We start from the raw sequence: 24113 nt of genomic DNA on the forward strand, positions 1-24113 counted from the left end.
ATGTATGTACTACATACACGCGTAGTCTAGGCGCAGTGCGTATAGCAGCAGCGCCACGTCGGAAGTCCACGACGTGCTCGTAGAACAACACGACTGCGCGTCGAAGGACGTCGTGCAAGCGGCGCGAGAAGGCATCCATCAAATTCGAACCATCTCACTGCCTCATCCACTTTATAGAGGCAGATTTCGGGCCCTAATCTCACCTCGCGGCTACATGGTCCGCGAGTAACTATTAAAGCTGATAGCGTATGAATAACATGCTGCGGGGTGGCGGGACAAGCATGCATTTTATTTTTATTTCAATCCTTATTCACCTTTTTTTAGCGGTTGCACTGCTATGATGGAGGTGCTGAAAGGCTTCTACACCGTACGGGTTAGTTTTGGTTCAATGACAGAACGTCCCCCCACCCCTCCCTCTCATCTCTTTCAATTTTTCAACCAAACGACTAATTCGATATCTACGCAGTTATTTCTATATCTACAAAGCGACCGTGCCAGAACTGATTTCGACAGTCCGCTGTTTATTGCAAGTTAGAACTACGCAGTCATAACTATAGAATTCCTTAGGTAGCAATTTCGATACTTCATTAACGCTGTAAATCGCACTTTTCGATGGTGCTCTTCTGACGCTGACTCACCTCCCTAGCAAGGCAGACAGAAAGAGGGACTGCCCCGCCACGGTGTTCTAGTGGTTATCTCGCTCGGCTGCTGACCCGAAGGTCGCGGGATCGAATCCCGGCCGCGGCAGCTGCATTTTCGATGGAGGCGAAAATGTATGAGGCCCGTGTACTTAGATTTAGGTGCACCCCAGGTGGTCGAAATTTCCGGAGCTTATAATCATATCATGGTTTTGCATTTACCAGCGCATTTCCGGCAGTGTGGGTGCGAGGCAGTTTTCGAAGACGCGACAGTTCTGTCGAAAGAAAGGAAGTTAATAGACCGCAGAATTATCGAGGCGTTATATATCAGGAAGAAAGGGAGCGATGCATCAGCCACCCGTCGATTATTCAAACTGACAAAGAGTATGCATATCTCTGCTCCACGTGCACGTAATCACCTCAGTCTACGTGGTTGTTTCCACGTGCGCACAATCGTTCTCTTGCACTGCGTTTTTTTCATGTTTTTTCATGTTGTTTGTCATGGTTTTATAGCCTGTCACTTGTCTTTATGATAGCTTTTTAGCTGTTTCATTGATAACTCCTTGACGTGCTTAATTTCATGGCTTTTAGCGGTTCCTGTGTTAGCCCCTAGGGGGACATGTCATATGGGCTGAGGCTGTTAAAAAGGCTGGTTTCATCGTTCTATAAACTCAGTTGTTAGTCTGCGCTCGTTTGTCTTGCCTTTCTTCGTGTCCCGTCTCTGCCCAGTTCGACCAGAATGTACTTGTTGCCTATGAAAGATGGGAGTTCAATAATGATAGCGATTTCCCTCGTAAACCATAATACTGCAATTTACTTAGCAAGATGTTATGGTCCACGAGGTCAAAGGCCTTCGAAAAATCCACAAACACACCAACGACAATCAGCTTGCTTTCTAGTTGTGTTATTATATGTTCTTTTTGTTCCAGTAATGCAGACTCAGTTTATTTGTTTTTACAGAATCTAAACTGAGATGGTGTAAGCAGGTTATATTTATTAATGAACTTTGACAGACGCAGATGAAGCATTTTTTCAACGACCTTTGAAAACACCGGCAGAATTGAAATTGGTCTGTAGTTACAAAGAACATTTCGATCACCTTTTCTGTAAAGGACAACACCTTTCGCTGACTGCATTTTTTGGGAAAAATTGCACTCGCCAAGCATATATTAAAGATATGAGCAAGTATGGGGTCGATTATTTCAACTTCACCGGGCGTATTTGAATGTCATCAATGTCACAGCTACTGCTGTTATTGAGATTTTTGATCACCGTTACTACTTCCCCTTCCGTAAGTGGACAGAGAAAAATAGAATCACTATTTTCCCGCTTATATACTTGCAGGCATCACTTTGAGCAGATTTAGTAGTCATGTATGTTAAAAACGTATTGAATACGTTAGCCAATTCCGCGCCAGAAACTTCATTTCCATCAATACTTAATTTAGTTAATGCAGTGTGTCCACTATTCCGCTGCAAGAGCGTGTTTAGTCTTGTCATCTTGTCATTAGTGACATCTAGAGACGTTAAGTGGTACAGATTTCGAGCAGATCGTAGTTTTTTGTCAACTTGTTTCCATGTTTCTTGAAGACAGCAAGATCTCCAACCTGTCGAGTGCCCAAAAAATTTCTGTATAAGTTTTGTTTTATTTGTATTTCTCTGCGAAGCTCGGGCGTTAACCAGGGTTTGCGGATTCTGCGACTTTTTGTGTGCGTCACAAGGGGAAAACAGGCATGGTATATCCGTTTAAAGGTATCAATAAACATATATAGGTTGAATTTGCATCATCTAGTTCAGCTATTTTGCACCAGTTTATTTTCATGAGTTCGTTGCCAAAGAATGTCAGTGATGTCTCTGTAATTGCTTGGCGTGTGATTGGTCTATATTTGTGGGCTATTTTGCCAGGCTTCTCAATGCAAACAAACACGGGAAGGTGATCACCTATACAGCACGATAAAACGCCCGATACAACATTGAACTGCATATAATTAGTGATAACCAAATCAAGTACAGAATGACTTTCGCTTGTGGCTCTTGGTATATTAATGAGATCAGCAAAACCATTAGACGTAATGGTCGTATTAATGTCTCTAGCAGAGGGACTGCGGATGCTCATGTAAATGTTGAAATCCCCACAAGCTATTGAAGTTTTCTCATCATGACTCTGAACCACAGAAGCGAGAAACAGGTCATAAAACTGAAGAAATAATGAAATATTTCCGTCCGGGGGCCGGTAGCACACAGAAAACACAGTGATTTGGGTACAAACCGTGAGAATTTCGTAATCTGGAGTTGTTACAGTGTACGATTCAGTTATCTCACCTTCTACTTCGTTTCTAAGTAACGAAGCAACACCATCGCCTCGAATATGTTGTCTGTTTACGTAAGATGTGGTATATTCTTTGAGTCTAAATACATCATAGTCACATGTGCTCCAAGTCTCAGCATAATCACAGTAAAGTGAAATGAGAAGCCGGCGAAAAATTCTTCTAGACATTGTAATTTGTTTTTCACTGATGTAGTACTTAAGTGGATTCATTTCTGAAAAGCTGTCGAGAGCTTGGACACTGCGCGGCTCACATCACTACACAAATAATGGCGTGTTTCATCCATCACGTTTGCTTTGAACACAAAAGCATGCAATATGCATCAGGTGTAACTTATCGAAGTCGTCCTAATAACCATTGCAACTCCACCACTGGCCTTTCGAGCAAAAACTTTGCCATTTGCGTAACAAACAAAAACATAACCTTTTTCTTTTGCTTTATCTTTCCTGGCTCAGAAAAGCTCTGTGGTAGCGAGTTAAATTTTCTTGAATGAAAACTTTCTGTTCACTGTTCTTGAGCGCGTTCTTTTTCTGCAGCCAATTGTCCTTCGTCTGCTGCTTGGCAAACCGCATAATAATTCCCGGAACTTTATCTTGCTTTGCTGGCACACGGTGAGCTGTTGCAACGCCAGAATCAGTCAGCCGAGGGACTCGAAGCGTGTCAGCAATCCGATCTAGTGATGATAATAGGTTCTCGCCCGAAACAACTGGGACACCATGTACTTCCAGATTAAGCCGCCGGCTGCAAAATTCCAGGTTTATCTGTCGCTGGAGCTCACTTTAATAATAATAATATCTGGGGTTTAACGTCCCAAAACCACGATTTGATTATGAGAGACGCCGTAGTGGAGGGCTCCGGAAATTTCGACCACCTGGGGTTCTTTAACGTGCACCTAAATCTAAGTACACGGGCCTCAAACATTTTCGCCTCCATCGAAAATGCAGCCGCCGCGGCCGGGATTCGATCCCGCGACCTTCGGGTCAGCAGTCGAGCGCCATAACCACTAGACCACCGTGGCGGGGTGGAGCTCACTTTGTACTGTGGTGTTAACTATATCATTTTCTTGTAGCTCAGTCACCCGCGTTCTGAGAGCCTTTATTTCAGTGTCCTGTCGTATTATCCATCGTTCAAACTCGTCAAACTTTCCCGACACAAACTGGAGTGATTTTTCCATATCACTGGCTTTTGCAACTAAAGCAGGCAGGATTTCGAGCTTTTGATTGATAGCCACGAGAACGTCCGTATCAGCTTCGCTGTGAGCAACGCGCGCTCCAGCGTTTCTGCGCGTTGGGCATCTCCAGCTCGTTTTGGCACTTTCTGATATTTTTTTTTTTATTGATTTCTCCGCTATGCCAGCGCACTTGCCAAAGTGGTATTCGCAAGAGCACTCTGAGCACTGCACCGACCCGCCTTCCTTACGAACGGGTAATTGACATGAAATGCAGGTATGGGCGACTAGGAAAAGAGCGAAACAAGGCGGCGTTTGGAAAATCTCAAAGAACAAGCATTACTACGAGACAAAGCTATGGCAGCAGCAGCAGCAGCAGCAGCAGCAGCAGCAGTGTAGGTTGATTCTTAAACAATAAAAAGAAGTGCTTTGAACACCAATCTGTAAAAGCAGGATTCCACAATTAGCAGATGTTTCCACAAGCTGCCGCAGCTGCCAAGTGAGCGCAGAGAAGCAAACGTCCCCTTATTTCGGCTTCGGAAACGCGCTATATGCGCATGCGCTGGACAAAGTTTGTGGTAGTGGCCAGGCGAGATGATCAGCACGTCAGGGCTTTCGGTGTGGCACTCTTTGCACGGCTCCGTACTTGTACAGGGTGAAGTTGAAAGGCACGTACGGTGGCTTGCATCAGCAGAGCATGGCAACTGTAAAAGCAGTATTCCACAATTAGCAAATTCAAGCTCGTCATCCAAATTAAGGTCTGATCAGAGTCTGGGCAATCATTTCATTCATGTGGAGCCTTTACAGTAATAGTTTCAGGTAATAATATTCGAGGAATAGCGTACCTTAATGACAAAAGAGACCGAGAGGTTGACCTAAAACACTTGTTCTGTGGCCTGCAACTCTTCACTGGGGGAGAATAAATGGGAGCAAAGTAACTGATGGAGAATGATGATGAGGAAGAGAGGAGTAGAGGAGAGGCTGTTTGAAGGTTTGAACACGCCGTTAAGTGCTTCGCTTCACGTTGATGCATAGTGTACGTTTCACAGACGCCCTACATAAGCTGCCCCTATACATAAAGTTCAGTGGTGAAAAAAAAAAAATCCGGTACGGCCATTGTTTGCATTGCTGTTGTATATGCCAGGTCATGAATGCACAAGAAGGTCTTTAGATAGCATCTGTTCGCCGATGCTGCGGCTAAGAAACCGCCCAGTGTCCTCCGCTTCGGTGCGTGGGCTGGGCAAACACACGTGTTCCACAGGCTATACGGACACCAAAATTTGCTCTCACCGAGAGATGCACGTCTGCTCGCCAATGAACGCGAACGTAGCGCCTTGTGAAAACATTGCCCAAGTGAAGAATATTCCGCTCAGCGCGATCTTTGGGGTCTGTAGAAAAAGCATATCTCCCATCAAAACCAAAGAAAAATCGCGTGTTCTGTTTGTTGCCCACATGTTCATTACGCTTTGTGAGTTCATTGGCTCATGAATGCTGCGCAGATTTCAGTGGGGTCTTCCATCTGATCTCCGTGATCGGCTGACCTTTGACCATGCTACGATGTCTCATGTGTTGACGTCCTCGTGGGACGTTACGTCACAGTGACGCCATGGTGAACTCGTAATGATATCGCAAAGATTGGCAATCTGTGACATCACGAAGACGTCATGTGGTGACGTCATCACATGATCGCCATTTTTTGCATCACTCGTATTGTGCTCGACGCCGCTGGACGCCGACGGGCAATTTTCGCGTTTGATGAGGCTTCTAAGGCTTTCGCCTTAATTATATATTATACATTGCGATCCTCATCTCTTCGATGTTCGTCTGCGTTGTGACGTTAGACCGAGCATGACAGACAGAGGAGGCAATGACAACAACAATAACGTTGTATGCCCCGTGGCGCTTTTGTTTGAACATCCCATGATTTTTTTTTTTTCGTCGGGGTGTACGCTCGCAGTTACCCAATGCCGGAAGACAGTGACAAATGAATATTTTCTCTGTACTTCGTGTAAATACAATCGACCAACGCTATTCTTACTATTTTTCGAATCGAGAGTGATAGAGAAATGTAAATGTTTGATCGTATACCGGGAGATGTTAGTCTACTTTACCGCCTGGCTTGCTTCTCTGCTCTCCATGTATGTGGGGACAAAAAGTCAAGTCCATTTTGGTTCGTGAGAATTCACACTGCCTAGAGAGCGGAAGAAGCGTATGTGATAAGATCCGCAATGTATTTGCACCGCCTGCAACTGCTTACATGGTGGCACTACAGCTGTGCATGACTTGCAAGAAAAGATATGTGGTCTGGTAATCACTCGCATTTTAAATGCGAAGCATTTCTTAGCGAACCAAGGGCACTTTGCGCGTTTCTATCTGCGTATTTATCTATCTGTCTAGCCGCCTACGTCTGGGTGCTCTCGTGATCGCCTCCTTAACATGCTGTAGACCAAAATTGGCATGGGAGGGTGAGAGGGTTTGACGAATGTGACCTGAATAACATGAAAATCCTGTCGCGCACGTCGTCAGACCCTTTCCTCTAGACACACGTGGCACATACCCGTGTACCACCGGCCGCGGTATGTGGGTATGGGCCAGGTGATTGACAATCTACCCAGGAACGGCGAGAACACATATTGATAACTTAAATACGCGAGCGTTAAGTAAACCAGACATCGGCAGCACTGACCCGACGAATGCAAAGAATAAAAATCTGGATCCCAGCAGGAATCGAAACCAAGTATTCTGCGTGGCAGTCAGGTATTCTACCCCAGAGCCACGCCAGGTCTTAAACTGCTTTGGAAAAAGACCCTATGCAGGCGTAATGTCAGTGCAACGCCCATTGTGGTTGCAGTGCTGGCTATCTAATTTTATAACAAAGCAAGATACATTACATATGTACTCCTATGAAGCAGGCGTCATGTCGGGTTAACGTCAATTTTGGTTGCAGTGATGGCTCCGCTTTTAGAGCAGTCTAATAAACATTAAATTTGTATTCCTATGATTCATCAAGCTATATTCAAGCGTTGCTCGACCCCGGAGGAATACGCTAACGAAAGTTACGCAGGATATTCACATCATCGCGTCGTAAAGTACACTTCGTTGTGATAATACTGACGTACATCCTCTAACGTGTGTGCTGACGTTACGTCAGACCGTAAGCTACCCTTTAAACGCCAGTGTAGTAGACGTGCCTGGTAAGCCCACGATGTGCACACAACTACTACACTTACAAAAACATGTCGATCCACCTCGTAACGCTTGGCTCAAAGCCAAAAATGTGGCATAGACGACTACTTCCTGACTGCTTCGCATGAAACAGATTCGGATCCCCCAAGCTGTGGGATCTGCGGGTTTTTTTAAATAATATATATTGTTCAGCCTGTTGTCGTTCAAAGTGTCATCTCATTTCCGTAAAACATCAGCGGCTAGAATTGACATCATTCGTAGGAATAAATCTTGCGGTGTCTGTGGTAGGCTGCCACTTTCGCGGAGTCTTGGGCACGAGCCGCGGGCTTTGCGTGCATATCTTCAAGAAAATATTCATCGTCTGAAAATATATCATTGAGTCGGTGATTTTGCAGATTGAAAACTTGGGTCGCTTAGCTTTATCGTCTCCAACAGTAACAAATTATAGTGCAGTTAACAAGGACACAAAAGAAGACACGCGACGACACACTTGTCTTACTTTGTGTCCGGATTAATTGCGCTGCAGTGTGTCACTGATGCCGAACCAACAGGCCCAAATAGCCACAACTCTGGATTCGTCTCTAACAGGTAATTTCTTAGCGATAACGACGAGTCACTGCTACGAAGAGCCGTATAATGTAGTGTTGGCTCACAGAAAAGGAGACGCGAAATTGAACCAGCTTGGAAAGCAGCCGAGGTTTAAGGGCAGCTGCGAGAAGGAGTGGTTAAAAGAGGCGCCTCAAAACAATCGGCCAGGTTGGATGCCAGGCCTTGGGCGTCAACCCGTCTCGCCAGTTCTGTATAGGAAGTTCGCTGGACGTCCTTTAACTTCTTTTTTTTTTTTCTCCTTCCTTCGAGTCGCCTACGTGTTTGATGACCCCGGCAAGGCGTGTGCACGACTCGGCCGGCCAGGGAAGCGCCGGTGGACTTGGCGCGCATCAACCGCAGGCGGTCGGGAGGCGATCAGCAGCAGAGGCAGGCTACGCCCGCGTGGATCGGCTGTGCCCCTCGCCGGGTGAGTTGATTGCCCGACGTGTCTCAGCTGGTTGCTGGGTGCCGTTGGGCCGCCGGGTGAGATGGACGATGCGCAGAGCCAGCCCGATTCGAAATGCTCTCGTGACCGAGCTGCATGCGTGTAAGCGGTGCGTCGGCGGCCGCTCCATGCAGGCCGACCATAGTCACGCTTGCCGCGTATGGACGAGGTCGATAGGGGTACGGGGCTCTACTCTTGCGCGTATCGCTTCGCCCTTTTACAGGTAAGCTAAACGAGAGCAAATATTTGGGATTGGTAAAGGCTCGAAGGCTTCCAGCGCAGGACACATCACAGGAACAAAGCGATCGGTGTCGCTCTATACGGTCACCCTTTACATGCAAGTCAATAGAAGGTATATCACGGTATAAGAGCCATGACCCCTACGCACACTTGCGGTAGTTTTGGCGTGGAGAAATGGGTCGTAGGTGTCTTCATAATAATCGCGTTCCTACCAAATGGCAACAAGGTGGAGTGTGCAGCTCCAGCGACACTATTGGGTATACAGTGTTGAACTGCGTAGACGACCCGATATAATTGAAAACTCACTGGCCTATAGGAAAGAACAGTTCAGGATCAATTTTTGTTTCCGCTGTAATGACTAGCCGTACCGCATTTCTTCAATGTTGGAAGTTAGCTGACTGTTCTATTGGAATATTCCAACAGGCCCGCAAGGTAATGGTGGTCACACACATTCTGTTCACTCCAATTGAGTTAGTCTGTAGAGCTCGTCTTTGAACCACAGACAGCGCCGCCATCGCTACCTTCTCTCGGCACAACTCGTCGGTACCTTTTTTCATTATCTTGATTGGCGCGCATTCGTTTGACATGTCTGTGTTCTGGAATGTACACAGGGTGATTGTCTAATTTCTTCAGAAGCAACGTAATGCATCCTTTAACAGTGCGGACACCAGGACTACTGTTAATATCTATAAAATAGAGCGTTGGATCCCAACCAGTGCAGCATGTCAACAATAGAAGAACAGCTGGCATTGGTATTTGGCATCGTGTTCTTCCTTATACCTCGTCCTTCGTGCCGGCAAGAGTGTATCGCAAGTTCCTCCAACGCAACTCGCCCTGGGATTTCTTCCTTTCACTCGCACCTGTTTCTGCGGGAAGCGTTCGCAGTTTATACACGCGTCCTCATTGCGGAACAAACAATGGGTGAAAATTGCTTCCTCACATCTACAGTGTCTGCTTGGTCTTCGGTGTGTATGCAGAGAAGATATTCAAAGAGCCTCACGGGCGCCCGAATAGAACCAGTGGGTTGAATCTAAGTTGCAGACATCGAGCAGAAGGTGGGTCGATACTGGCGAGTCTTTTAACACGTGTGCGGTGAAAGACACGTGTTAAACACACGAGTTCCAAGGAGCGTTGAATGCGCCGCCAGGCGTACTCGAATAAACGCAACCTTATTATGTGAGACGCCGTATTCGTGTAACGAATTTCCAGAGAGCCCTCAAGAGCAGGATAGTAAAGGTACAGAGGTTGAGTCCAGTTCGTCGCCGTTTACAACAGTTAGTGCAGTGCGATTAAAGTAAAGAGATGGTGCTGCGTGAAAATTTCCGGGGAGTAGCATATCTGGTCTCCGAGGAGTATAATGTTTGGTTTTTCGGCGCGTTGGCGGCCGCCGCCCACCTATAGGAACGCATTACAAACATGCGCAGACAGTCTCTAAAAAATGTGGCCGAAAGCGTCCCCTATGTCGCAGAGAAGAATAATATTGTTTAAATTTCGTATGGGTAGGTAAACTAGCGCGGAAAAGTGTTCGTGAATAATGTATATTACATAAACATGTGTTCGCGTTTTTACTCGTACGGTGTTTTACAACGGCAAACTCGATTAGGGGCTGTTTCAGGCTTGCAGCATTTGGCGTTGCCGTCGCAAATAAAGGTGTTGGGATATTGATATTGGGCTCTGCCTCTTTCAGACACAGAAGAGATATCCGTATGTCTCCGCGATCCAGCCAGTCAAAACACATAGTTACTGATCTAAAGCAGGGGTCTCAAACACGCGGCCCGCGGACCTTCTGGTAGCGGCCCGCGCCCGCACATGACTGTCTTCGTTCCATATATTTAATGACTTTGGGACTGAATTTGTGTGGCTTTGCTAAATTGCACTCGCATTACTTTCCAGCCTATTGCGATGAATAAGATTTCGTTCGGGTATGCCACGCAGACATGACTGCACTCAAGCGCCGTTTCCGTGAGGCAACCCATGCGGTGGAACAAAAAAACTCGATGTTACAGAATCGACGTCCAGGTTTTAGTCATTCTGCAGATCGGTATTCGATATGTTGTTTGAATCCTCTGGCACCAACTATCCTTCAGAAATTACCCAAATATAAGATATTAGAAAGGCCTAGCCTCTTTCAAATCTTTTCTTCCTCACTTTTCTGTCTCCCCTTTCCCCTTTCCCAGTGCAGGGTAGCAAACCAGATGTGTACTGCAGAAGAATTGATGTCTGGGCAAGTTGGAATTGGTTATGCACCTTCGAAACGGGCGGCGTAAAAACAAGGACAAAGGAAAAACTACACACCACACAGCGCCTTCTCACAACTACCTTTATTAGAAAGAACATACACAATTTAAACCTTCACCAAGTATCACGTGCTCTTACATCATTGATAGCCGAAAGGATACATAAACATGTGTTGCTGTAAAGATGAGAAACGGTTACAAAACGATGATCACATGTACACTTTTTTTACTATGTGATGAAACGACTGAGGAAAGAAATTTCATCGCCATGCAGTGCTATTGATGGCATGCTTGCACATTGATTACCTTTTTTGTTAATGTGATGAGCTTCAACAATTTCTCTAGTTTAGAAGATGCAAAACCAGATATGTTTTCTGGTTAACCTCCCTGGTTTTCCGCATTGCATTTCTCTCTCTCTATTTGTTCAATTCCCCCCTCCGCCCCCCCCCCCCCTCCTCGCTCGGACCTTCTTCGCTGCCCCGGCCCTTGCGGGATTAAATTTCTTGGCTGTGGCCCACTAGCTGAGCTGAGTTTGAGACCCCTATATCTAAAGCTTAGGCATATGTGTGTAAGAGGGAAAGGGGGAAACATAAGAAAAGCCAGTTTGTAACTCCGCATTGGGAAAGAGAAAGGGTACTTGTGCAAGTAGGAAAGGCGGTAGGAGGGGATGATGAGTAGAAAGATGAAAATTGGCGCACGAAATTCTGAGGCCGCACACGTGGCTATGACAGCGCATCTCGCAAGGCTATGGACCACAAAAACCAAATTGGCTCTCTAGCTGCCTTTAGCGCATGCGTTTGTTGTTGCCGTAGTCCTAATATACTTTACTCCAGCAGTAGCCCATTGTCCGGCGTATACACGGTACCTTTACTTTAAGTTCCATTCGGAATTCCTGGGGCACCTTCCGGTGTTTGCTCACAGATAACGCTATTCTCGAACCTAGTTTTCCCAGATTGATTAAGTCAGTTTGCTTGTTCCGCTGATTTATTTTGCTTGTTTCAGAGCTTTCAGGAAACGGTTTTAATGTCATACGGTAGTTACAGTTCATCTTGCCGCTCGTCATAAAATTGTATCGCTCTCCACTACAATAGACGCTACACTCCCATACCAAATCTCTTTTCCACAGATGCAGAACAAGATAAAAAAAAGAAAAAAAAAGAATAAACGGTTTCATAAGTCACTGTCACCGCTTTTGACGCAAAGATTCCATTCAGCATGTGCTCGTTGTTGGTTAAATCTCCTGTGCGTCCGAACTACGTTAGCTTATAATTCTTTGTGATTGCGATATATCCTTGGAGCTATTTCCTCTGGTGTCGACGCCCTCACCGATGTGTGGAGGACAACGATGCCACGCTGTACAACGATCATTGTTACAACGCGAAAAAGCGTCTTCCTTTTGTGTGGGTCCAGCGCATAGAGGCGACAGAGATAACGACGTGTCGTATTATTTCCACACGCACATGACGGGAGCGATTAAAATGTATGGCTGCGCTGACGCATTACTGTTTATATGCACACATGGTGATTGTAGGAAAGGAAGATACGCTTATTTCTGCAGCCCACATGGAAGCACAGCGCAGCGTCATTTTGACTACGTTTACGTGAACGGCTCTATAGAGTGCTTTGGTATCCTCCTCGCCCGCAGTGGGAGTTACTGTATATGCTACCTTTAGGTAGCAGAATTGCGCACAGGTCCGGCTAGCAACCACAGCTATGCGGTGAAGTTGCACTCCGTTTTTGCAGGCGACATGCCTACCGTGTCACCGATAAACATATCTGGAGTGTTAAAGGCCGGCGATAAACATTGGCTGTCGATGACCAGTGTTAGTTCAGTTCGCTGCAGTGACGGTGTCGAGAAATTTAAAAATTGGCCCGAGCGTCAGCTTCTCCGCAATGCTTGGTTGCTAGCGGCGTTTGGAAGACAGATGCGCAACTCTGCTACCTAAAGGTAGCATATACAGTAACTCTAAACGGACTGAGATAGCAGCGGCACCCAGCGCCGGATCGAGTCAACAAATGCAAACGGAACTTCGATCTCTGACCCGACCTTCAACCGCGTTTAAAGGGAACGCACCAAGCGTGTCGGACTGAGCCGAGTAGAGCAAACGGGTGCATTTGCTCTCATATCGACCCGATGGTGGAGGAGGGTGAAGTGGCAGGCTTGCTTGCCCGACAGGCGAATTTTTAGCTTCACAGAGTAATTACGCCCGCTGTTAGTGTTTCAGCATTCGAATACATAGGCGTACACCAGTGCTAACACTGGGAGCTCAGGCTGAAGCGGGCCCAAGCGGTGGCACCTTGTAACGCTGCGGCCTCAAAGTGCTCACCACATTACAATAAGTGACCATGTTCCACTTATACCCGGCTGCCGTCAGCATTTTCAACAAGGGATAAAACAATCACGAAGTGATTGCAGATGCCCATTTTATTTTATTACCCCCAGAGGGAAAACTTGTGAAACGTGTAAAAAATATATAGCTTGGTCAGTTGGTTCATTATATCGCTACATTAAAGGCCTCCCGCCACGGTGGTCTAGTGGTTATGGCGCTCGACTGCTGACCCGAAGGTCGTGGGATCGAATCCCGGTCGTGGCGGATGCATTTTCAATGGAGGCGAAAATGTTGGAGGCCCGTGTACTTCGATTTAGGTGCACGTTAAAGAACCCCAGGTGGTCGAAATTTCCGGAGCCCTCCACTACGGCGTCTCTCATAATCATATCGTGGTTTTGGGACGTTAAACCCCAAATATAATTATTACATTAAAGACCTAAAGTATCGGACTCAAGATATCAGATATAATTCGCTAAACTGTCAAAGCCGATCAGCAAGAAAGCAATTCATATATGATCATTACAACGTCGTAAATATTGAGGAAGAAGCGGGTCAGCATGAAATCAGTGTGAGGTAAACTTGGCGTAAGAATGAACAACATGTATGCATTAGAATATAAGCAGGCAGTCTCGTAAGCAATTTGGATGATACAGTGAAGTGTGCCAAAAGAAGGAAGGAATAAAATGAGCGTTACAAAATGCGTACGCTAGAGTATATGCGTAGAAATGGTGAAAGTAAGAAGCGTTATTTAATTAATCAGTGCTAATCACTTAAAGAACAGAAAATCTGGGTGGTTCCTCTGGGAGTTTAACATAACATTGGTTTCATTCAAACAGGATAACTTTTTAAAAAATTATTTGCTCGACTGGAGGTAACCGCGGCTTGCATACCCTGCATGTGTGGGTGCGTGCGTTTGTCTGGGCATACAGAGCTCTGTACACGGCGAACATAACCCGCTATATTATAGAAGAAAAAGAAATAGCTGCGGGATGTGTTCTATCGGTGTTCGGTTGCCTCGATCATACGTATTGCTTTTCTTATCCTTAAAGTTAGTCAATTATGCGAGATTAAGTAACCAACATAATAACTACGTGAAAAACTGTAGATAACATTCACGGACAAAGCTGCTCACCGCGCTATATAGTACAGTACCTAAGCATGGCGGTCACGATGACGTCGGCACACCATGTTGAACGGCGGGGATTGCCTTTTTTTTTCTTAAACTCGTGATCTTTTTTCATCGAGTTAACACTGTTAATGAGTTGTCGCCGCTAGGCGCAAGACTCGCTTATCGTGATGCCTTGCTGTCACGTTTCTTGATAACGTATCTTCTCGATGGGAGTTTGCCCCAAAATGGAGGCGACGACCGCGTCAATACAAGCTGTCTATTCGCCGTGACTTTCCTGTTTCTGCGGCAATGACGGTGGCAGCTTCTGCCGAAGTCGATATGGGACGAGACATCAAGTGGCGCTAAACGTTTTTAGATCCCTCCTATTCCCACGAACTTCGTCGGACAGAGAGATAACTGGTTCGCGGAAGGAGGGGAGGTTAACTGAAAGAGAAATATCTAATTCGCTACCCTACACTTTGGAAGGGGAGACAGAAAAAAAAAAGGAGAGATACACAGCACACACACGAACGCACGCGTGCGCGCTTAGAAATCGGGAGTGTCGCAAGCTCTTACGGTACTCAGCACAGCACCGAGCTGTGCTGAGATTGAGGTCGCTGGTCAGATTCCAACTTAGTGACCTCCTTTTGAAGGGGCAAAAAGCAAGAACGATCTTGTACATAGGCAGCGTCAAAAGTGGGGGTGGGGGTTCAGGATACTGAAAGGTAGGCGTGCAAACAAGCACACGAGAGAAGACATCAAGGGGCAAGGGGGGCGCTCGCTATACCCCCCCCCTCCCAGCTCGTCCACTGACGGGTGGGGGTGGGGGTAGGGGAGAGGCTTCGCTTCTTTTCACCGCATTTTGTTCTACACGTGTAAGTTACATTGCTAGAAGGAACCATGCGTCAGTGCACTTTCATATTAGGACCGTAACAATGATTTATATTCTGTGCCTCCCTGAACGTATACACAGGTGGTTTGGCTTTCAACCGAACCCTACCCTACAAATGACAAACTTCAGCCTCGGATCGCGTACTTAAACTGAGGACTCGGTTAAAAAACCCTAGTCAACTATTTTTCTCCAAAGTAACTCACTTCAACCTGCCACACAATCATATCGTTGTTCTGGCCAGTAAAACTTCAGAATTTAAATAATTTCAAACATGAAGAGTGCGCTGACAGTCAAGACAAGCGGCATTAATTCAGCTGTCCAACGTGGAAATAGAAACACAATAATGGTGTGCGACTGCGCTGCATCAATTTTTATTTTGAAATTTAAATTTAGCAATCAACTATTTGTTTGTCTGGTGTAAGCATGGTTAGATTGCAGGCGGTGGAAGGGGAGGGGTTGTTAGACCCAAGTTTTGAGAGAGTGCAAATGACTTAAACTGAGTTAGCGTTGACGTCCGCGGTCGTCTTGTGTCCTCCGTTTTCGTCCCTGCCCTTTCTTGTGCTTGATATTTGTCACAGTGCCATACCAATTAATTATGTGGTATGTCTAAACCCTTGCCAAATTATCTGGAGCGCCATTGTATTTCGTAACGCGACATTTTAAAAGGCACGCTACAGCCTTCGAAGACACCAATTTCGTACAACTCAGTTACAAACTTGCAAATTCAGACTCCGTTCTAAGGTTGCGAATGTTTTAAATCGGTGACCTAGAAATTGTCATTTGCAGTGCATGAATGTCAGAATTTTTTGTTTCAATGTAGCGGTAAGGATATAATAATAATATCTGGGGTTTAAAGTCCCAAAACCACGATGTGATTATGAGAGACGCCGTAGTAGAGGGCTCTGGAAATTTCGACCACCTGGGGTTCTTTAACGTGCACCTAAATCTAAGTACACGGGCCTCAAACATTTTCGCCTCCATCGAAAGTGCAGCCGCCGCGGCCGGGATTCGATCCCGCGACCTTCGCGTCAGCAGTCGAGCGCCATAACCACCAGACCACCGTGGCGGGGCAGCGGTAAGGATGGGATTGTGGTGTACTGTCTTTGTTGTTACATATTAGTGAGCTCTTTGAACTAAAACTGTAACTTGTGTAAAACTGTAAAACTTCCGCACTCGCTACAACTTGCACGTCACGCGTGTCAACTGGCTGCCGCGGGCCAAGAAACCACCGCCAACTTATTGGCGTATCGCTGCAACGGAGCCGGCGAGTCGCGGCCGCAGCTGATTTCGTTCGCTCAGACGTACGGCTGAGAGCATCCAGCACAATCGCGGCGCGCGAATGCGCTATAGTCACGAGGTTTCTCTTTCTTTTTGTATTTCGCGGGCTTTCTGTGCAACCTGAAAAGAATGCTACACGTGAGGCTTTCTTTATCGCAAATAATGCCATGGGGGTTTCTGAAGACGCTCTCGAACTTTGCTAATCCCATTTCTTGCCTAAAGTCAATATTTAGCAGTTTAGTTAAATAATCCTAATTACCAATTAATTCATTACAAAACAAAAAACGCCAGGCCTGCGCTGAAAGCGCAGCACAGTCACAGCGAAAGCTGGAAGAGCGACATTTCTAGAGCTCGTTATGAACTCTCTTGTGGCTACTAATACAAGTAGACTAGCAACGTACCCACTACACCACAAATCATAATTTTTGTGAAGTTGGGAAGCACCCACCACGACATTATTCGTCAATCTGCGGAGAAGCGAGGTATCATCTGTAAGGCATCATGTGCACTTTGCTGATGTGACGGTTAATGACGATGAAGAATTATGGCTTAGGCCTTTGTAATGGAGCAGGGTCGACAGCTGGGCTAGTTGGTAAGGTTCCATAATATTTAAGAGCAGCGCAAAAGACGGGACAAAGGGCAAAAAGTTCACAGACGAACGCTTTGGTTGGAAGCTTTAAACGACCAACTAATTACGTAATTCTTATTGTGTGGCTCCCGGTCTTTATTTAACTCTCGCACCACGCTTTATAACATACGTTAACGTGAGAAAGAATGAGAGAGAGAGAGAGAGAATTAACTTTATTGAGACCCTGAGGAAATGGATCATGGGAGCCTTATGGGCTTCCTTGGAAACCAATAGAAGTGCACTTGCGAGGAACCCACTACGCTATAAATTATCATAATTTTTGTGAAGTAGGAACGCAGCCACTATGCGATTTTTCGTCATTCTGCGGAGAACAGTGGTACCCGCTAAACACCGGTAAGGCATTTCGTGCACTTTGTGGATGCTGTGGCTGATGACGATAAAGAATTATTGCTGAGCCCTTTGGAATGGGTTGGAAGCATTCAACAACCCACTCGTTGCGCGATTCGCATTGTGTGACGCCTGGTTACAGAAGTCGCGCTGTGTGGCGCCCTCAATGTTATTTTACTCTTCCACCACACTACATTGCATGGTAATGTGGTTCCTTCCCGGCATGAAGCCTGTATAGGGTCTCTTTGCAACGCAGTTTCAAGCACCGGCAGTGGCTCTGAGGTAGAACACTTGGCTCCCACGCAGAGGGCCCAAGTTCGAGCCTCGTATCATCCCAGATATTTTTTCTTATTTAGTTTTTCTTATTTCGCGCGATTGTGGTTACGGACACCGGCGGCGCCGGCGGACAACTACGGCGCCGAAAACGGCCCTTGTTATAATCTCATAACAGCTTTCGCTGTAAAAGGTGTTCGTAGTGCACAAGGTGGCTGCCGGCAACATGCAACTGATTTCGCTCGCCTGCCAGTAATATTGCATTTTTAAAGGGGTGGTGCCACCAAATTTGTGGCTTGCGCGTTCTTTGCTGTAATCGTTTCCTATTCGCGGCGAGATCGACCTATAGGTGGCAGCACCGTCACCCCGCTAGTGTGGATACTGGTTTCGTGTGGTGTGTGTGGAAGTGCACGGGGCTTCTGTTTTCACATCGTGATTTTGTGTTCCGTACCCGCAGAAAACTCTTCGTTATCGATGGCGAGGTTTTGTTCGGTGCCACAATGCCGCACATACCGCACAGAGCCAGGAATAAGCTTCCATTTTTATCCCACCGACGCGGAACGTCGCCGACTGTGGATCGTTAGGCTTCGTAACGGCAGGACGGCTTCCAAGTACGCGATGGTGTGCAGCAAGCACTTCGACGACGGTGCATTCGCATTCGCAGACGAGAAAAATGGTGAGTAGTCAGCGATAACTTCGCTAATGTGTGCATTTATATGCTTGCAATTGCTGCTGTGCACTACGAGCGTGAAGACGGTCGCAGTAAGCGAACGCTCGGGGAAGCTTCCCTGTGCTTTGATTTTCCTACACTTCCGCAGGAAAGTTAAGCGAGAATCAATCGAGAAAGAAGAAAATTAATTCATGGAATTTATTCTTTGTCATTCGAGTACCGTCTGCGCTGTGAATGCGAAGTTTGTTCGCGCTTGGCTATGAGTCTGTTTAAACGAGAGTCCCCGAGCCCTTTTGTAGTTCGCGCATGTTCCATTGTGTTTACACGGCCGCGAGAACAATTATCAGTATTCCGTAGGGTAAGTACGTGCACCGAAACGCGGCAGGTGTGTATGCATAATCTGGTGCATAGTAAAGGGTATCGTTTTATGAGCCCTCACTCGCCACGTAAGCGATGAAAATGCGCGAGCGAGTTTATCGCCCCTGCTGATCTTGATGAATATATTTTGCTCGCTCGCACTCTTTTTTTAAGGGTTTTCGCGGAAGAGATTGAGGCCTGACGCACTTCCGACACTGAACTTGCCACAGAGCGAATTTGACAGGCATAAGCTACCTCGCAAGTACACGGGTGTCTTTGTATACATTTCGCCACAACTTATAATTGCGCAAGGCAACTCAGTTTTGCGATTTCCGTGTCATTCCATTTTCTGTTCTGTTTAGGGGACAATTTAAGTACCGAAGTGTCAGACGTGACTTGACAGAAATATTTCTCTGCAGTGGGACCAGGACCGTACACAACTAAAGCTCGTCGCGTAACCTATAAACGACAGTCCCGAAGTTATACACCTAACCACAACGCGCAAGTGCATGAGAGCCTTTTTTTAAACCATCGAGCCGCTAAAAGGCTATATTCACATGAGATTTAATACTTCTCATCTTTAGGACAACGCCAAGTGCACTTTGCAATGCGCTTGAACCACAGAGCGGCACCTACACTGATATGACTTTCGTGAACGGACGGTACGACGACCACACACAGCACTCTCGACAAGTGCACTCACTGATCTTATTACAGTACATATACAGCCGATCAAGGCCAAATGCTTCTTTACATGTTGTTAGGCATGCGTATGAGCGGTTAAAGTTGCACCAACGCAACGGAACAAACCGCTTTTTGAGGCCCTGCATGACGTACGCGCACATGCAAACACAACGCGGCTAGCAGACGACGCATGGAGCAATCCACACTAGGCGCGCTTCAGCCAGTAGCCGCCAGGCGGCGACTCCGCTCGATCTCGCGGCCAATAGCTCAAGGAAGCATGATGCACGCACCAAGATTCATGTATTCTCGCTAAATAATTTAATATCACCTTTTGATGTGGACAACTTCCGGTTTCGGTTCCTGGGCGCCGAGGTTGGGCAGTGACGTAGAAGTGTAGGAGGCGTGGTCACGTGACCACACAAGGCTGTGACGCACTTAGCCAGGAAGCGATCGAAACTCGGCGAGTGATGTAGCAACCGATGCTTTGCCGGTACTATAGTGAACTAGAATATATTCTAGTTCACTACAGCTGGTACGTACGTTGCGGAAGTGGCGGAAGTCCGGAGGTCACTCACGTTACTACAGCAGATTTGGTGCGACGTCACTACAACTTTCGTTGCCCATCCTACAAATCTACGTCAGTGTTGGCGCGCTAGCGATGGGTTTCGATCGGGAGAATGGGCATTTAGGTACACTTTGGAAGTGAATAAAATATATTCTAAACGTTTGCTGTGGCCCACCTTTCGTGTGGAATGTCCTTGCATACAGAGCAAACCCACAACAGGCTTGTTACAGCCTCGGAATTTGATGGCACCACCCCTTTAACCCCTTGGCACATGTTAGCTGGGACACCCGGCACACACACACATATATATATATATATATATATATATATATATATATATATATATATATATATATATATATATATATCGCATTCCAATAAGCTTCCTAGCGTACCATTATCAAAACACATTCGTTTACCTGGACATTTTTTTGAAAATATTCGGGCCACTATACTTGAGTCAGGCTTTCGCTCTCATCATGATCGTGAAGCCCGCGAGTCTTACCTAATCTATAAGTTTAACACCGTCTCATCCGGTATCAACGAAAGCACAGGCACACTTACAAGCGTTCCCACTAAGCACTATTAATCATAACCGGGTCTTTAACGGGATAGGCATGCTCTGTTTCTAATATCGCTCGTGTGTCTTCTACGGTTACATTGGTAATCACCCACTATTTTTCAGCTTTCATACCAGACTACGTGCATACGTACTGAGTTGTGTGCATCATGTACGGTGTCTGTGCTGTTTTTTTAGTTTTTTTTTGTTTTTTTTTAGTTTCTTCCCGTATTGACCTTGATGTGTTTGAAGCGTACTTCAGGAGAAGTTAAAAAGTAAAATTTGATCTTAGTGCTGCGTAGATTTTCTGTTTGCGATCTCAGACTGTTTGCAGTTTAATGCTAGCATGTGACTACGTTCCCGCGAAAAAAATAGATAAAGCGCAGATCTGATGTCACCCCCCCCCCCCGGCCTTTTCCTCCATGTGACGTGCAATCCAATATTTCTGTCATATCACTAGTGTGTAATGCCATATCAACTGCGTGTGCAATCTATCTTACTCTGTGTAACCTGACTTCGCTGCCACGAGTCCCAAATGTGCGCGCATGAATCTGTGTCGACTGCGTGTGACCGCTATCTTATGTTGTCATTCTTGCTATCGATAAGTTCTTTGAAACTATGTACTTTGAGCGTGTTTATAAGGAAACCTACCGCGATGTACTTGTTACTTTGACAAAGTCTGGTCCACCAGACGAAACGTTAGTGAAAATATACAGTGCCGAATCAACGAAAGTCGTAGTTTCTTTCTTCATTCCTTATATATATATATATATATATATATATATATATATATATATATATATATATATATATATATATATATATATATATATATATATATATATATATATATATATATGGCGCCGCGGCATGCGCGATTTCTTGTCAAATAAGCGCTGCGTGCGCTGTGCAAGAATTGAGCGAGACGCATGCAGGCAGCTGCCAATATTTTTTTAGCGCCTATACACACGCTTCCTCGTGATCTTTCGAGAAAAAGAAAACAGAAGCTTGTAAGACGTTTCAGTCGAATGGAATTTCATAGAAGGGGCATGCATTTCGAAAAAGGAATGCCTGGCCTCGACTCCGCAAGGGAATGTAATGCACAGCTGAGCGCATTTTCACGTTTTTGATGAAAGATTTGCTCCGGGCACAACTCTTATTTCAATTCATCTATACATGGGAAGAAACACAAATACAAGGCAATTGGCCCACGGTCTTACCTGCGGTTGAACAATATCATCTTCTCTTTGGCTTACTGCACACAACTATACCTCATGGAGTGTGTCAGAATAGCTTCTGCACGTCGTATGGGCCCTCTTTTTGCATTGGACATATTAATAATATCTGCACGTGCATTTTTAATGCTTCTGTCAAGTGTGTTTGTCTTCTGGATGTTACTATACCAAGTGTAATACTGTTAAAATTGATCTAGTAATATTTTAGTATGTTAACATTGTGATATTTTTACTTCCCTGTGGCGATTTGGTTTTAATTTATGTTGCTTGTAGTCTTGCAGGTATCACGTATAATTTTATTTTTTCCATTTATCGGCTGCTTAGTTTAGGAACAATTCCTCAGTCACAAAAGTTCTCTAGTTTCTCCTTCTCTCTCTCGCTCTTTCTTAAAAAAAAAAATAACACAGCCAGTTCATCGGGGTCCTACTGGTCCGGGTTTGCATAACTTAAAAGCAATAAAGTCGTGTAGTTAGAAGACAGCCTGATTAAGTTAACTTTACGTCTTTTAAAATAAAAACAAGTGGAATTCTTGCAGGACAGTGTACTTGTCGAGGTTTTTCGAAGACGCTAGGGCTGTAATCAGCGTTGCTGACAGATCGGTGAGGCTCCGTACTATTATGTACGTAAGGCTAGCCTGGGCTGAAATCATGTGTTGATAGATCAGTGAGGCTAGCGGCGAGCGCAACGTAAGACAGTCTGGGCTCTAACTTCTTCAATAAGTAGAAGAGTGAGACTGTGTGTTATTCCTGTTTAATCTCTTGTATATTTCTAGCTCAGTTGTATTCATTATTTTACGTTCACATAAACTACTAAATTCATCTAACCACCACTGCTGCCTACGTGTCAATGCATCATCGCTGCCGATCATCAACGAAGATCTCCGTGATCGACGACGACGAAGGACCATCAAAACTTTACTAATAGGTATATTTGTTGACTACATGGTGCACCATTGAAGTTCCATAGTCCGTAGGCGGCTCTTCCGAGCCCCAGGCAAAGAAACAAACGCCGAAGACGGATGAAATGGGCTATGTACAATGTGCTATGTACAATTCCCAACCGGATTTGAAAAAAAAAAAAGAAAAATCCGCGTGATGATGGAATTGTGTAAAAAGGCCTGGGGTGCAGCCTCACTGGCGACCACAGCCAGCAATGCACTCCCTCACCAGAGCAGGATTGGCCACCCTGGTGTAGTACTTGGCCACTACCTCCCACATGAATACACCAATTAACCCTCGGCCCTCAGTCCCCAGCGGCTGCGAAGCAACTGACCAAGGCGGCGGCCAGACCTGCGACGCAGCGGAGGGTGCTAAGAATCTCTGGGTCCGGACAGGCCGCCATTGGAATCTGAACTTGGCTACGTATAACGCTAGAACTTTATCTAGTGAGGCGAGTCTAGCTGTACTATTCGAGGAATTAGAGGGTGTTCAATGGGATGTAATAGGGCTCAGTGAGGTTAGGAGGCCACAAGAGGCATATACAGTGCTGAAGAACGGACACGTCCTATGCTATCGTGGCTTAGCTGACAGAAGAGAACTAGGGGTGGGATTCCTTATTCATAAAAATATAGCTGGTAATATAGAGGAATACTATAGCATTAATGAGAGGGTGATATGTATCGTAATTAAGTTTAATAAGAGGTACAAGATGAAGGTGGTACAGGCCTACGCGCCTACATCCAGCCATGATGATCAACTGGTTGAACGCTTCTACGAAGACGTAGAATCAGCAATGAGTAAGGTAAAGACACAGTATACTGTACTGATGGGCGACTTTAATGCAAAGGTAGGCAAGAAGCAGGCTGGAGATCATGCAGTTGGGGAATATGGCATCGGTTCTAGAAACGCCAGAGGGGAGTTACTAGTAGAGTTTGCAGAACGCAATAATTTACGCATCTTGAATACCTTCTACAGAAAACGGGCTACTCGTAAGTGGACGTGGAGGAGTCCTAATGGCGAAACTAAAAATGAAATAGACTTCATAATGTGCGGCCACCCTGGCATTGTACAGGATGTGGAAGTAGTTAACAAGATCCGATGCAGTGACCATAGAATGGTAAGATCTAGAATTCAACTAGACGTGAGGAAGGAACGGCAGAAACTGATACGCAAGAAGCCGATTAATGAACTAGCTCTGAGAGGGAAAGTACAGGAACTCAGAGTTTCACTCCAGAATAGGTACGCGGCTTTAACCGAGAAAACCGACCTTAGCGTTGACGCAATGAATGATAATCTAACTAGTATCATTAAGGAGTGTGCAGTGGAAGTCGGGGGTACAGTCGTTAGACAGGGCACTGGTAAGCTATCCCAAGAGACGAAAAACCTCATTAAGAAACGTCAAGCTATGAAAGCCTCAAGT

General features: G+C 45.7%; 1 long non-coding RNA gene across 2 annotated transcripts in view; it reads right to left on the bottom strand.

Moving 5' to 3' along the window:
* Positions 1-3742: 3742 nt before the first annotated feature.
* The window catches only part of LOC125756359 (uncharacterized), a 277981-nt gene continuing 257610 nt past the window's right edge, over positions 3743-24113 (bottom strand). Inside the window, exons 2-3 of one of the 2 annotated variants that reach the window (XR_007414438.1) lie at positions 16078-16179; positions 3743-3835 (exon numbers count right to left, since the gene is read on the bottom strand). This is a non-coding gene — a long non-coding RNA (uncharacterized LOC125756359). Of the gene's footprint in view, positions 3836-16077; positions 16204-24113 lie in introns of those variants that run through there. The other variant, XR_007414437.1, reaches the window with a different exon arrangement.

Source organism: Rhipicephalus sanguineus, chromosome 1, assembly GCF_013339695.2.
Source record: "Rhipicephalus sanguineus isolate Rsan-2018 chromosome 1, BIME_Rsan_1.4, whole genome shotgun sequence".
Taxonomy (NCBI): Eukaryota; Metazoa; Arthropoda; class Arachnida; order Ixodida; family Ixodidae; genus Rhipicephalus; species Rhipicephalus sanguineus.